The sequence below is a fragment of the Ochotona princeps genome, chromosome Y (genome assembly GCF_030435755.1).
Source record: "Ochotona princeps isolate mOchPri1 chromosome Y, mOchPri1.hap1, whole genome shotgun sequence".
Taxonomy (NCBI): Eukaryota; Metazoa; Chordata; class Mammalia; order Lagomorpha; family Ochotonidae; genus Ochotona; species Ochotona princeps.
In genome coordinates this window covers 10,146,496-10,160,188 of record NC_080866.1, presented here as the reverse complement: position 1 = coordinate 10,160,188, position 13,693 = coordinate 10,146,496, and positions in this window count along the sequence as shown.

Sequence of the window (13,693 nt, the reverse complement as noted above, 5' to 3'; positions counted from 1 at the left end):
ATCTACAAACTAAGGCCATAGTCTGCTGTTTTCCCAGATGTACTCTCAGGGGGGTTGATCAGAAGCAGCATAGCTACGAGTCCAGCAATCATATATACAAGCTGGCAGCACTGCAGTCTGAAGCTTAACGCACCTCACCACCACGCTGTTTTCCCCCGTCTAGATTTTCCTGAGTAAAAAAGACTCTTGTGGAGATTTGGGTCATCTCACTGAGGTTGATAGAGTCTTATGTGTAAATCTATCAGAGGGCAGTGGGTATCTGAAATTGGGGTCAGAGAGCTAGTCAGTCAATGGATGGAGTAATCTTTGAAGTGGGAAGGTCCAATGCATGGAAAATAGGCAAACGCTGAGATTGGTCAATACAGAGAGGCATGACACCTGACGATAGTCTTTCACATGATTTGTGTGACAGGGAGGAAAAGCAATCCTTGGCGTAGGCATGAGTCAGTGGTAGTTAGGTTGTCTCAGACTCAGGAACGGGCATTACTGTCCCTTGCCTAGCCAGAGCAGTAACACAAAACATCAAGTTGCACTTATTTTGGATTGAGAAACACAGATCTACTCATAGGTGCTCATCTTTAACAAAATGTGTCTTCCAAATTTGTGGATCTCCTGTTGTGTGGCTTCTTCCTTCATAGAGCTCTTCCTGTTCATAAAGAGTGTCAAGAAGGAAATTCTACCCTGAGTGATCAGAGTTCTTTTCAACACAAAAAGATAGCCTCAAGTAACTTTTCAGACAAAGTGCCAGGGATCCAAGTGAAGGCTTTGGGGGACAGAGAAGTACAGGGAAACATGAAGGAAGAGGACATCCTCAACAGATGTGGTAGAGGTCCCTGAGGTCTAAGCTATGAAGGAAGTTTAAGAGTGAAACTACAGAATGGTAGTTGGGTTGCATTGGGCCGGTTCATTTGTGAAAAGATCTGCTGATACAGAACTTTTGGATTTCTAAAGCTGTCATAGAAATTAAAAAAAAAGAAGATAATTGACGTACCACACAGGATCACTTGGTGGATGCCAGCTGTTGCTAGTACATGAGGAACAAATAGTAGGACAGGCTTAACCCAAGTGAAAGCAGGTAGCCAGGCTGTTTCTCTGTATCTGTCCTAATCTCAAACCATCTTATTTTGGAAGACACAATGTAGTCCGAGATCCATCCTGGTTACCTGTGCTCGCTTGTCGTTTTCAGTCACAAGTCCCTCATTCAACATGCCATCCTTAGTTCCTGCTCTTAGGACTTCTCAGAAACATCTGCAAGACAGCTCCTGTAACCAGGGAACCATTCTCAAGGGGATGGGCACCATCTGATCCACATAGATGCCATGACACAGTTAAGGACGAGAGGTCCATAAAAATTCCAAACCCATTTCAAAAACAAAAAAGCAGAGGGAGAAATAAGGGCCATTCTTTTTTTCTTCCAGCCTCCACCCAAAAGTCAGTGGAGGCCTCGAGTGAGAGTGAGAAAAAGAGGATGATCCCACAAGAGGGTAGGCAGTGAATGCAGAGGAAGCATTCAAATCTTCTGTGAGAGGTAGCATTCCCAAACAGAGTAGGGACTGAGTATGGCAACTGTTTGTAGGGCATCAGTGATATGTCACAGATTATTATCTGTCACCAGAGAGTTTGCAAACTGGGAAGAAACCCAATGAGTGTAAATAATGCAGGCAATGCTTCACACAAAAATCACACCTCACCAGGCACCAAGAGACTCACAAGGGAGAAGCTCTCAATTTGAAGGGAGTGTAGGAGGGTTTTCACACAGAAGTTACATTTCATCACACACCAGAGGACATAGAAGGTAGAAGCCATATGCTTTCAGGGAGTGTGGTTGAGACTACACTCATCAGCTTACTAGAGAACACATGTGGGAGGAAGCAGCGTGTTTGTGGAGAAGGAGAGTGAAAGAGAGATAAAATCATCTAACAGCCAACACAAGCCAGCAGCATTTAGTTCAGAGAGGTCTTGAGCTATTGGAGTCATGAGTTTCTCCAACAGTGTACAGACTGAAGAAATGTTTAAGCACGTTTCCACTTTCATGAGAAATAACTTAGAGAATCAGAGGAGTGTTGCTGAGATTTTTGGGGGATGTTGACTTGTGACCCTTAGACACATCTTCCACCAACCTGTTTTCTTCATGCTAATGAATGTTGTCTGCATACACACCTGAAGACCAAGTTACATGATACCACTGCTATTACTGTTTAAGACAGAGGTTCTAGATCAGGTTTCCTTAAGACTTCATGGAGCTGTAAACCTGTATTTCTTATGGGTATATGAAAGGCGGATCTGTTCACGGACTGTGGGAGAGAAACCTGTTGTTAAACACACACTGGGTTTAGGAGAGGAATCTTATCTCCGGTGAAGCTTGATGGCCTCTCTTTGACTTTGATTCTGATATTGTTGCAAGAAATGGCATCTTCTGGTACCTCCACCTGCTGTTTCCAGGCTCTATAGCCTCAGGGTTGAAGACCAACAGATGTATGGTGCACTTACATGTAGGTGTTTGCATGACTATGTGGGTGTCATGGAAATGTGCACCTGTGTGCATGTCAGGGAATTGTAATGACATATGTATGTATGTGCCTATGATCATGAGTAACACATATTCATGTGTGTTTCTCTCCTATGTGCTAATTATAGGAGAAGCCGATGCTCCTGAGACTGCAAGGACCCAGGTAACATTTGCTGGCTGGGTGTGTCTGAGGGTAGAGAATTCATATTGTGTCTGATGGGGCTGGGGAGAAACAGTGAGAAAAGGTCCAAAGTTCCAGGGCCTGACCAGTCATGGGTAAACACACTACAATTATGAATCCATCTACACAGATGCTACACCCAGTACAGGGACACCAGTGGCTCCCAGGATGGGCTGCACAGAACTACAGATGAGTTGGTGCCAGTTCCAGGTCTAAGTGGAGAATTTCTCAGGTCGTGCAAGGGCTTGGGAAGCAGTACTCATTTGGCTACCCAGAGAAGCTTTGGACAGTATTACATGGCAGCTTTTCAATGGTTAGGGTGAGAAAATACTTTTGACTTTTGCTGAGACTCGATTTGGGGCATGATACGTGGTCTAATTCTGAAAAGGTTCCAAATGCTGATGAGAACAGTGTGTAGTTGTAGATATTAGGTCAAATATTATGCAAACTGTCTGTGAAGCCCATCTGCTGGATAGCATGATTTGACTTGAATTTAGATTTATTGGCTTTCTGTCTGGATGATTCATTCTGTGTCATACTGAAGGAACTCTGACACGGAGTGTGATGTCTCAATGATTTTTTGTTACCAATATTTATTTGAAATGGATCAGAGGTAGAGCAGCCAGGACTCCAACCCATGCTCATGCAGGATGTGGGCATCACAGGTAATGGCTTAAAGTACAGGTTAAGGTACAGGTAGTGGCCACAGTGCTGACCCCTCCACCAGTGTCTTAACCACTAGAGCAACTGTTATTCATCTGGTACTCATTGATCCTTTGAAGTTCAGTTTAAATATTTGATTAGGGAATTTCTTCTTAAACTGTTGAGGTTTGGATCTTGCCTCTGGACCCATCTAGACATCCATTCACACTTTCATCAAAGTCTGGCTTTTTCCTTTGTAACGTTTAATACAATCATATGTAATAGTAGTGTCATCTGTAGGATTCAGTGTTCTGTGTAATACGGAATATTTCACTTGGCAATCACCACATTATCATGGATCCAGGACCTTTTTTTTCATAGGTTGGTGTTCAATATTCTCTTCTCAGGCAGTTCCTTTAATACACTCATTCATCTTACTAGCTATTCTCAAAGGGCTACGTAGGTGGGGAATTGTAGAGTTTTTGAATCTTGGTGTGGGTGACAGAGGCTGATGGCCAAAGAAGATTAGGGTTCAGTGATTTGGGAAGCAAAAGGTGAGTGAGGCGGAAATTCTCCGAACAGTCATGTAATGAGGCTGCCCCCCACCTCCCACTACTACAACGTTCTATCTCCACCCTAAAGTAAGTCATGGGACAATCATGTATTCATTGATAGAATCATTTCGCTAGGCAATTCATTCTATTAGGTAAACATCAGCTCACAGACCCAGTACCAGAATGATTTTGCAGAATGAGAATGCTGAGGAGAACTGTCACATTTTAATTGCATGAGGCTTCAGCATGGAGATGACTGTGTTCTCCCAAGGCACGTCACTGAGTACCAGGAACATCCTCCAACGTGGACAAGAACTACACATGCTCCTTTCAGTCTCTGCAAAGCAGGTTCCCTCTGCATAGGCCAACACTATTTCTTTTTGTTACTTATTTCCCTTCTTTTCCTTGGCTTCCATTTCCATGCAGCTTCTTTCCATGCACTTGCTCCTCCTTCTAAATAATCCTGATGCTTATCTCTGTAGGGGCCATGAAACCAGAAAATCGCCATGGGGGCAAAGTGCATGTTATGATTGAACTGTCAGTTGTAAGTTTCCTTCCTCTTGCCTAACAGCTGTGCACTGAACAATCTCACAGATTTCATAGAATTGGAGCCAGACGGTTTGTGTATAAGGCATATTGTGAAAGCAAAGACATTTCTTCCTCCCAAAGACACCCTGGTTTTGGAAGGCCTGCCCACTGCTCCACCTGCATGCTGGCTCATGGAGAGCAGTCAAGGCATATTCTTTTTTCTTTACTGTGGAAGAATCTTCATTTTTACAAAACAAAGCCAGGCCCAGCATGGTAGCCTAGAGTCCTCACTTGCACAGGCCAGGATCTCATATGGGTGCTGGCTCTAATCCCAGTGGTTTACTTCACTTCCCATCCAGCACCCTGTATGTGGCCTGGGAAGCAGTCGAACATGGCCTAAAGCCTTGGGACCCTGCATGCACATGGGAGACCTAGAAGAAGCTCCTGGCTCCTGGTTTCAGGTCAGCTCAGATCTGGGCATTGTGGTCACTTTGAGACTGAATCATTGAACAGAAGATCTCTGTCTTTCCTCCTCTCTGTTTATCTGCCTTGTCAATAAAGGAGGCTGAATGTGACTTCTCTCCTTGACTACTCCATTCCTGCAGATTCAGCAATAAAAAAAAAAGAGAGAGAACGTGGAAATTGTGATCTCACCCATTGTCCTGTAGCCCTTGACCCTATTTATCCTAATCACCTATGTAAAAAATCACCAAAAATGAAAATAAATAAAAATCCAAAACTAGGAGAAGATGACAAAGGAAAGTTTTGCTGAGATGTTATCCTGAACTCACAATCTTTGCTTTCAGAATTTGTAATATATCACACCATTCTCTTCTGGCCTATAGTCTCCTGAGAGAGATCAGCTATGAATTTAATTGTACTTCCTGTATATGTCAATTGATCTTTTTTTTTTTTTTCTTGACTGCATTGAAGGATTTCTTCTTTGTGTTCCATTGACTAGAGCTTGATTATCTTGCATTGTGGTCAAGATTAGTTTTGATCAAAACACCTGTAGGGCGTTCTGTGCCCTTTCTTGATGTTAATGTCTATTCTTTCTGCAGTTTATGAAATTTCTCATTTGTTATTTCATTGAATTTGTTGTTTAAAATAGATTTATTTTATGTTTATTGGGAAGTCAAATATATAGAGCAGGAGAGTCAGAGGAAGATCTTCTGCCTGTTGACTCACTTCCCAAGCATCAGTGATGGCAGAAGCTGAGTTGATTTGAAAACAGGAGCCAGGAGCCTCTTCTAGGTCTCCAGTCTGGGTACAGCATAGCATGGTTTGGGCCATCCTTCACTGTTTTCCAAGGACACAAGCCAGGAGCTGTAGGGTAAGTCAGGTCGTGTGTATTAGAACTAGTGTCCTATGAGTTCTTGATGCATGAACGCTAGACTACCATGCCAGGCGCATTGAATTCATTTATTTGATAAAGATTTATTTATTTTTGTTACAAAGTCACATATACAGAGAGGAAGAGAGACAGAGAGGAAGATCTTTCGTCCGATGATTCACTTCACAAGTGAGTGCAACAACTGGAGCTGAGTCAATCCATAGCCAGGAGCCAGGTGTTTCTTCTGGGTCTCCCACATGGCTGCAGGGTATTAGAGCTTTGGGCTGTCTTCGACTGCTTACCCAGGCCACAAGCAGAGAGCCGAATGGGATGTGGAGCTGCCAGGATTAGAACCAGCACCCACACGGGACCCCGGGCGCCACCAAGATGAGGAACCCAGCTGTTAGCACATGCTGCTTGGCCCATTGAATGCATTTTTAAGCAGAACTTCTCTTTCTGCACCTTCTAGGATTTCTATAACTCTTCTATGTGGGCCTTTTAATAGTGTGTCTTACTTCTTAAATACCTTTTCTCCTTTTATAGCTTTATCCAGCTCTGCTTCCACCTTTTAATTGTTTTCCCATTGTAATAAGAAATATCTTTGAACTCTGAGATTATTCTTCTGCCACTGTCATTCTGTAGGCCCATTTTCTCAATGTAGTCTTCAGTTATCACGGAGGAAGCTAAAGGCTTTTCTTCCTTGGCAGGGGAGTCTTCAGTTATCTATGTTGTGATTTGGTCTCTGCTTTTACTCTTGAGCATTGTACTTCTCATTAGCTGATTCTTTTGCTTTTTTGTATATATTTTTTGAAATTTTTGAATTTTGTGGTTCAATATTGTATAGACTGGGATTCTACCACACAGCACAACAAATGCTTCCCCATAATTCCATAATTATGTCATAATTGCATCAGTCTCTTATTGAAGTGTGCCCAAGCATTGCTGGTGCAGACAATGTCAAACAGTTCAGCAACCCATTGTCTACATATTTCCAACAATTTTATTGGGAGCCCACCTTTTGTTTGGAGGCAGGAATGAATGTTGCATTGTTCCCCTCATTTCCATAAATGAGAAGCCATAAAACAAAGTCAAATACTGGTATGAATTAGAATAACAGCAACCAGGAATCACCACAGCAATTACAACACCATGAAAAAACCACCACGGATTAAACAACACAAGTGTGACAAAACAAACCAACCAACAAACAAACAAACAAAAAAACCGCGAAAGTCTCTTATGGCCCAGCAGCGTGGCCTAGGGGCTAAAGTCCTCACCGTAAGCGTGCCCGGGATCCCATATGACCAACGGTTCTAATTCCAGCAGCTCCACTTCCCATCCAGCTCCCTGTTTGTGGCCTGCAAAAGCAGTCAAGCATAGCCCAAAGCTTTGGGATCCTGCACCCTTGTGGGAGACATGGAGGAGGTTCCTGGCTCCTGGCTCTGGATCAGTACAGCATTGGCCTTTGAACTCACTTGGGGAGTGAATCATCAGACGGAAGATCTTCCTCAATATCTCTGCTCCTCTTTGTATATCTGACTTTGCAATAAAAATTAACCAATCTTTATCAAAAATAAGTCTCTTGGGAAAAATGATGCCACCATGTAATCCACGAGGCAGTGAGGAATTCAAATAAAGGAAAGAATGTATTTGGGATAATGAAACTGAAATCTAAAACATCAAAAGATGGAATGCAACAAAAATAAATAAATAAATAAATAAAACAGTCAAAACTAACAAACTAACAAACAAATAAAACCCAGTATGGATCAGGTCACTGAAGTTATACTTTCCATGATGGCTTCTTTTTTATTTATTTACTAATTTTGATTCGTTTATTATATTGTATTATGTGACACAGTTTCATAGGTACTTGCATTCTCCTCACCACTCCCCAAACCCTCCAACCATGGTGCATTCTTACACCTTGTTGCATAACCACAGTTCAAGTTCAGTTGAGATTCCCCCATTTGCAAGCATATACCAATCATTGAGTCCAGCATCTTATTGTCCAGTCAGGAAAAGAATGTATCTGGGATAAATGTAACTGAATTCTAAAACATTAAAAGATGGGATGCATCAAAAAAATATAAATAAAATAGTCAAAAACTAACAAACTAACAAACACATAAAAACCGGTATGGATCAGGTCATTGAAGTTATACTTTCCATGATGGTTTCTTAATATTAATGAGAACTATGTATTTGCTCTTCTGGGATTGATATATTTGACTGAGCATAATGGACTCTCCTTGGGACCACCTGGTTGTAAATGGCATAATTTTGTTCTTCTTAATAGATAATACTATTTCATGGAGTAGAAGTAGCACAGCTTCTTTAACTGTTCCTCTTTGGGAGCACATCTGGATTGCTTCCATGTCTTTGCCAGTGTAGATTTTGCTTCTGCAAATATAGGCCTATAGATCCCCTTCACATATACAGATTTCATCCCTATTGGGTATATTCGTAGGAGCAGGAGAACTGTATCATATGGCAGACTTGTTTACAATTCTCCCAGCACTCTCTATGCTGATTTCCACAATGGTTGCATTAGCCTACACTGCCACCAGCAGTGAAGGAGACTACTTTTCTCTCCACATCTTTGCCAGCAGGTATTGTTACTTGAGTTCTGAGTGTAGGCCAGTCTCACTGGAGTTAGCTGGTACTTCAACATGGCTTTCAATTGGATCACTCCGATGCCTTGAGAGCCTGAGTATCTTTTTATATGTCAGTTAGCCATTTGAGTCTGTTCTATTGAAAAATGTCTGCTCAATCCTTTGCCCATTTCTTTACAGGCTTGTTTGCTTGTTTGCTTTTTATTGTCTCTGGGATTCTGTAGCCATTTGTAAATCCTGGATATTAGTCTCCTATCACTTGTGTGGTGTGCAAATATTTCTCTGTTTCTGTTGGTTACTTCCTCCCTTTGATAATTGTCTCCTTTGCTGCACAGAAATTTTTTAGTTTGATGTAGTCCCATTTAAGGCATTTAAGGTTGCTCTCTTCTATGTTAAAGGGATCTGTACTTACAATTTCTTTCTCAGCCTTGAAATTGTTTGCATACACAGTACCATTGACTTGTGCTCAGTATTTGTGTATCCTGTTAGTCTGCCAAAATCTCTAATGAGTTCCAACAGTCTCTTAACTGAGTCTTTGGTTCTCGTATGTAGAGAATCATGTAGTCTTCAAGTAGCAACAATTTCAGTTCCTCATTTCCAGTTTGGATTCCTTTAATTCTGTTCTTTCTTGCCTGATGGCTCTGGTAAGGACTTCCAATACTATGGTGAAGAGTAGTGGTGACAGATGTCATCCCTGTCTAATTCTTGATTTTAGTGGATAGGTTTCCAATCTTTCTCCATTTAGTATGATGCTGGCATTGGTTTTCTCGTATATTGCTTTGATTGTGTTGTGGAATGTTCCTTCTATGTCTGTCTTACTTAGGAGTTTCAGCATGAAGTGTGTTGGATTTTATCCAATGCCTTCTTTGCATCTGTTGAGAAGATCATATGGTTTTTATTTTTAATTTGTGTATGTGCTGTATCATATTTATTGATTTGTGGATGTTGAACCATCCCATATGGTCCAGGTGAATGATCTGATGTGTCGTTGGATCTGGTTGGCTAGCATTTTGTTGAGGATCTCTGAATCTATGTTCATCAAGGATATCGGTCTGTAGTTCTCTTTTTCTGTTGTTTCTCTCTCTGGCTTTGGTGTTAAAGTGATATTGGATTCATAGAAAGAGTTTGGAAGATTTGCCTCTCTTTCTGTTATTTGGAAAATCTTGTGGAGAATTGGGGAAAGTTCATCTTGAAACATTTGTTAGAGTTCAACAGTAAAGCCATCTGGTATAGGACATTTCTTGGTTGGAAGGGCTTTAATTACTGACGCAATTTCAATGCAATGGGATAGGTCTACTTAGGTTGTTAATTGCTTCTTGATTCAGTTTTGTTGGATTGTATGTGTCCAAAGATCTATCCATCTCTTTTAGATCTTGTGATTTGCTGCATATAGTTGCTTGTAATAGTTCCTGATGGGCTAGTGGGGAGTCTGTTTTGTTAAGTTTCTCAAAGAACCAGCTCTTTGATTCATTGTCTTATGTCTAGTTCTTTTATCTCTTGTTTGTTTATTCCTTCCCTTATTTTGTTGTGTTTTTTTTTTGTCTTGCTTCTAATATCAGAATTGAGTTGCTGTTGTTTTTCTAGCTTCTTGAACTGTAAGGTTAGACGATCTATTTGATGCTTTTCTAGTTTCTTGACATAAGCACTGATTGAAATGAACTTTTCTCTTAGCAACACATTGATTTCCCTTTGATTTCCTCACTAACCAACTACTCATTTAGTAACATACTATTTAGTGTGCATGTGTTAGCAAGTCTTGTTTGGTGTTTTGAATTCTTAGTTTCTAGCTTCAGTTGAAGATTGTCTGAGAAGATTCTTGGTATAAGTTTAATTTTTAAAATTTGCCGAGGCTTATTTTGTGGCATGAAACATGGTCAATTCTGGAGACAGTTCCATGCTCTGAATAAAAAAAAGGCTTATTCTCTGTCTGTATGATGGATTGTTTGAGAGATATAAGCTAAGTCCATTTGCTTTAAAGTTTGGGTGAGTTCTGCTATTTCTTTCCTTAGTTTCTGTCTCCTTGATCTGTTCATTGATGCTAATGGAGTATTAAGATCCCCCACTATGATCATCTTGGAGTCTGTTTCTTCCATTAAAGCCATTAATATTTGTTTCACATAGCTAGATGCTTTGGCATTTGGCACATATACATTTGTTATGATGATCTTCTTGCCGAATGGATCTTTGGATCATTATGTGTTGTCCATCTTTATATCTTTAATGTTCTTCACATCAAAACCTATGTCGTCGGACACAAGAATGGCTACCCCTGCGCATTTTTCCTTATGATTCACTTACAATATTTTCTCCCATCCTTTCACTTTCAATTGCCTCTGATCTTTGTTGGTGAGATGTGTCTCTTGTGAACAGCAGATTGATGTATTTTGTTTTTTGATCTGGTCCTCTAATTTATGCCATTTGACTGATGAGTTTAAGCCATTTAAGTTCAGCGTTATTATGGTAAGGGGCAGTTTGGTCCTGTCATTTTAGCGATGGGTTGTTCCTTGAGTGAGTCTTCTGTTAGCCTTTTAGTGGGATGTTCTCCACATTTGCTTTTGCATTTTGTAGTTGCTTTCCCCTTTTGACTTTCATGGGAACTTCTTTGAGTATCATTTGTGGGACATGTTTAGAAGAGGCAAATTCTTGAAGGTTTTCTTTATTGTGGAAGAATTTTATTTCATTTTCAAAGACAAAGGAAAACTTTACAGGGTACATTATTCTGGGCTGAACTTGTTTGCTTTTAGAATCTGGAATATGTCATTCCATTCTCTTCTGGCCTGTAGTGTTTGCCCTGTGAGGTCAGCTGTGCTGATTGATTGATTGTGCTTCCTGTATAGGTCACTTCATTTCTTTAAAGGTGAACACTTAATGATTTTTTCCTTTTTGTTCAAATGAAGAGAGCACGATTTTCATGTATTGGTGTGAAGTTCATTTTTAATCAACCCTGTTGAGAGTTTGGTGACCCTCCTGTATATTGTTTTCCAATTCTGTCTCCAGATTAGGTTAGTTTCCCTTTATCATTTCATTAAATACAGCTTGAATCCCAACTTCTCCTTCTGTGCCTTCTGGAACTCCCATAACTCTCATGTTGGGCCTTTTAATCATGTCTTTTAATTATTGAATACTTGTTTTAGCTTGACCCATCTCTGCTTCCAGGTTTTTTTTTTATTATTATTATTTCTTCATGGTGACAGAAAATATCTTCCAATTCTAACATTCTTTCTTCTGCTTCATTCTTTCTATTTTTGATACTCTCCACTGTACTTTTAATTTGCTCCACTGTGTTCTTATTTTAATACATTGCCATTATTTCCTGTATAACATATTCCTTAAATTCCTTGAACTCTTGTATGTCCTTCTCATTGTTGGTCAGGCATTTTATAATGAGCTCTCTCTTGTCTTCCTCAGTTATCTTTGTGGGTAGTAGAGGCTTTTGCTCCTTTGCTGGAGAGTCTTCAGTAGCATTCATAGTGCCTCTGTCTTTTCTTCTCTCTTTTGCCATTGCCATTCTGGTTGGTAGGTTCTTCTCCTTAATGCAGATTCCTAAGATGCATTACCTGCATGTCTGCGAGCTGATTTCTATGTTCACTCAGTGCCCAAGATTAGGAAAACACCAGTTCTCCTGAATAACAAACACACAAACAAAAGCAAAAAGCAAAAGCTCTACATGACCTAATTATCTGATTACAGAAAATGGGTGGACACTACAGTGAGCTCTGTCAGAGATCTGGCACTCCCCGAAGGCCACCAATGCCATGTTCATGCCGATGCTTGACAAAGGCCAACATGCCCTCTCCTATCAGAGCTCAAGCAGGGCTGATGCCAGCGCCCATGTCAGTGGGGGTATAAAACCGTTGTCTCCATTACCCTGCTTGTCTTTCACACTTGAGACCCTCTCTTCTCTTGTGCATTCCTCCACCACAAGAGATAGGCCCAGGAACAGACTTCTGTTTGCATAATGAAGGTCTGTTTGTACTTAGTTGGTATTTTCTTTCTTTAGCACATCTAACAGAAAATGTGGAACATCTACTCCACAGAACACTACACAATCTCTAAAAACATTTTGTCATTTTCCCATCTATTGAAGGGCATTGCAATTTCTCATGTTGTTTGGTGTATGAATTCAATTCTACCACATTTTAATGTTATTTGGATAGCCATCTTCAAAGCTATTTTTCTAGCTTTATGATTTATGGTTTCCGAAGTGCTAGAGAATATGCTGAGACTCAGGTTAACATTGGGAAAAAATGCTTAATATTCTTCCAAACCAGCAAACTATTACATGTTCCACCAGCAATGAGTGAGAATTTCTATTTCTGTCATGCTTTATTGAAGTTTTAATTTGTGTTAGGCGTGCTCTTGACTCTTTTGATTGGTGTGCATTACTGCTGTATTTTCTGTGTATCTTTTCCTTATGAAAGGATGTTGAGTGTTGCTTTGTGTCTTTCCTGGAAAGCTGCAAACCTTGTAATTGAGTAGCTGTTTAGATATTTTTTTTCTTTTTCATTTGTCTTTTTCAGTGTTGAATGTAAAGTGTTTTTCTTTGTTTCTAAAGTGTAACTTACTTATTTGAAAGCCAGAGATGTCTCTGAAGTACTGCTTCATTCCCCAAATCACTGCAATGTCCAGAGCTGAGCAGTAAGGAGACTGGGGGCCCGGAGCTCCTTGCAGTTCTCTCATGTGGATTTAAGGACACAAGGGCTTGAGTCATCATCTGCTGCCTTCCCATGCTCGTTAGCAGGGATCTGACTCAGAAATAGAGCAGCAGGACATGAAAGATGAGGGTTTTCTTTATATGAAATGTCCAAGTAGTAGGCAGACCCAAATTGAAATAGGGATGTGGGGTGAGAATGAAGGATATTTAATGGCAATGAAGAAATTTTTCACAAAGAGATCTTACAGCAAAAGACAACAGTGACTGAAAAGAATTAAATTTTGCAAGAGGAAGAGATTTTCTTAGTATTTAATATTTACTAATTTGAAAGTCATGGTGAAAACTTCCACAATCTGTCCGTTGTCTTTATTACCGACAAAGTGAGAAGTAACTATACACATTCCACATGTACTGTTCTAAGCCAGCCCTGCTTTACTCATCCCCTAAATGTTAAATGGAGGAAAGTAGTTTCTTTCTGCAAATCAAAGCGCTTGAAAATTCCACTTATCACTTAAGGGATCCATGTGATTTATACTGCAAAATTCTACACTACTTACTGAAAAATAATACTGAAAAAGTAAGGGATCCACATGATACAGACTGCAAAATCATGACAGTATATTATCAAACAAGCATATGAAAGCTCCTGGGACTCTTTAGCCACCTGAATCTAACGT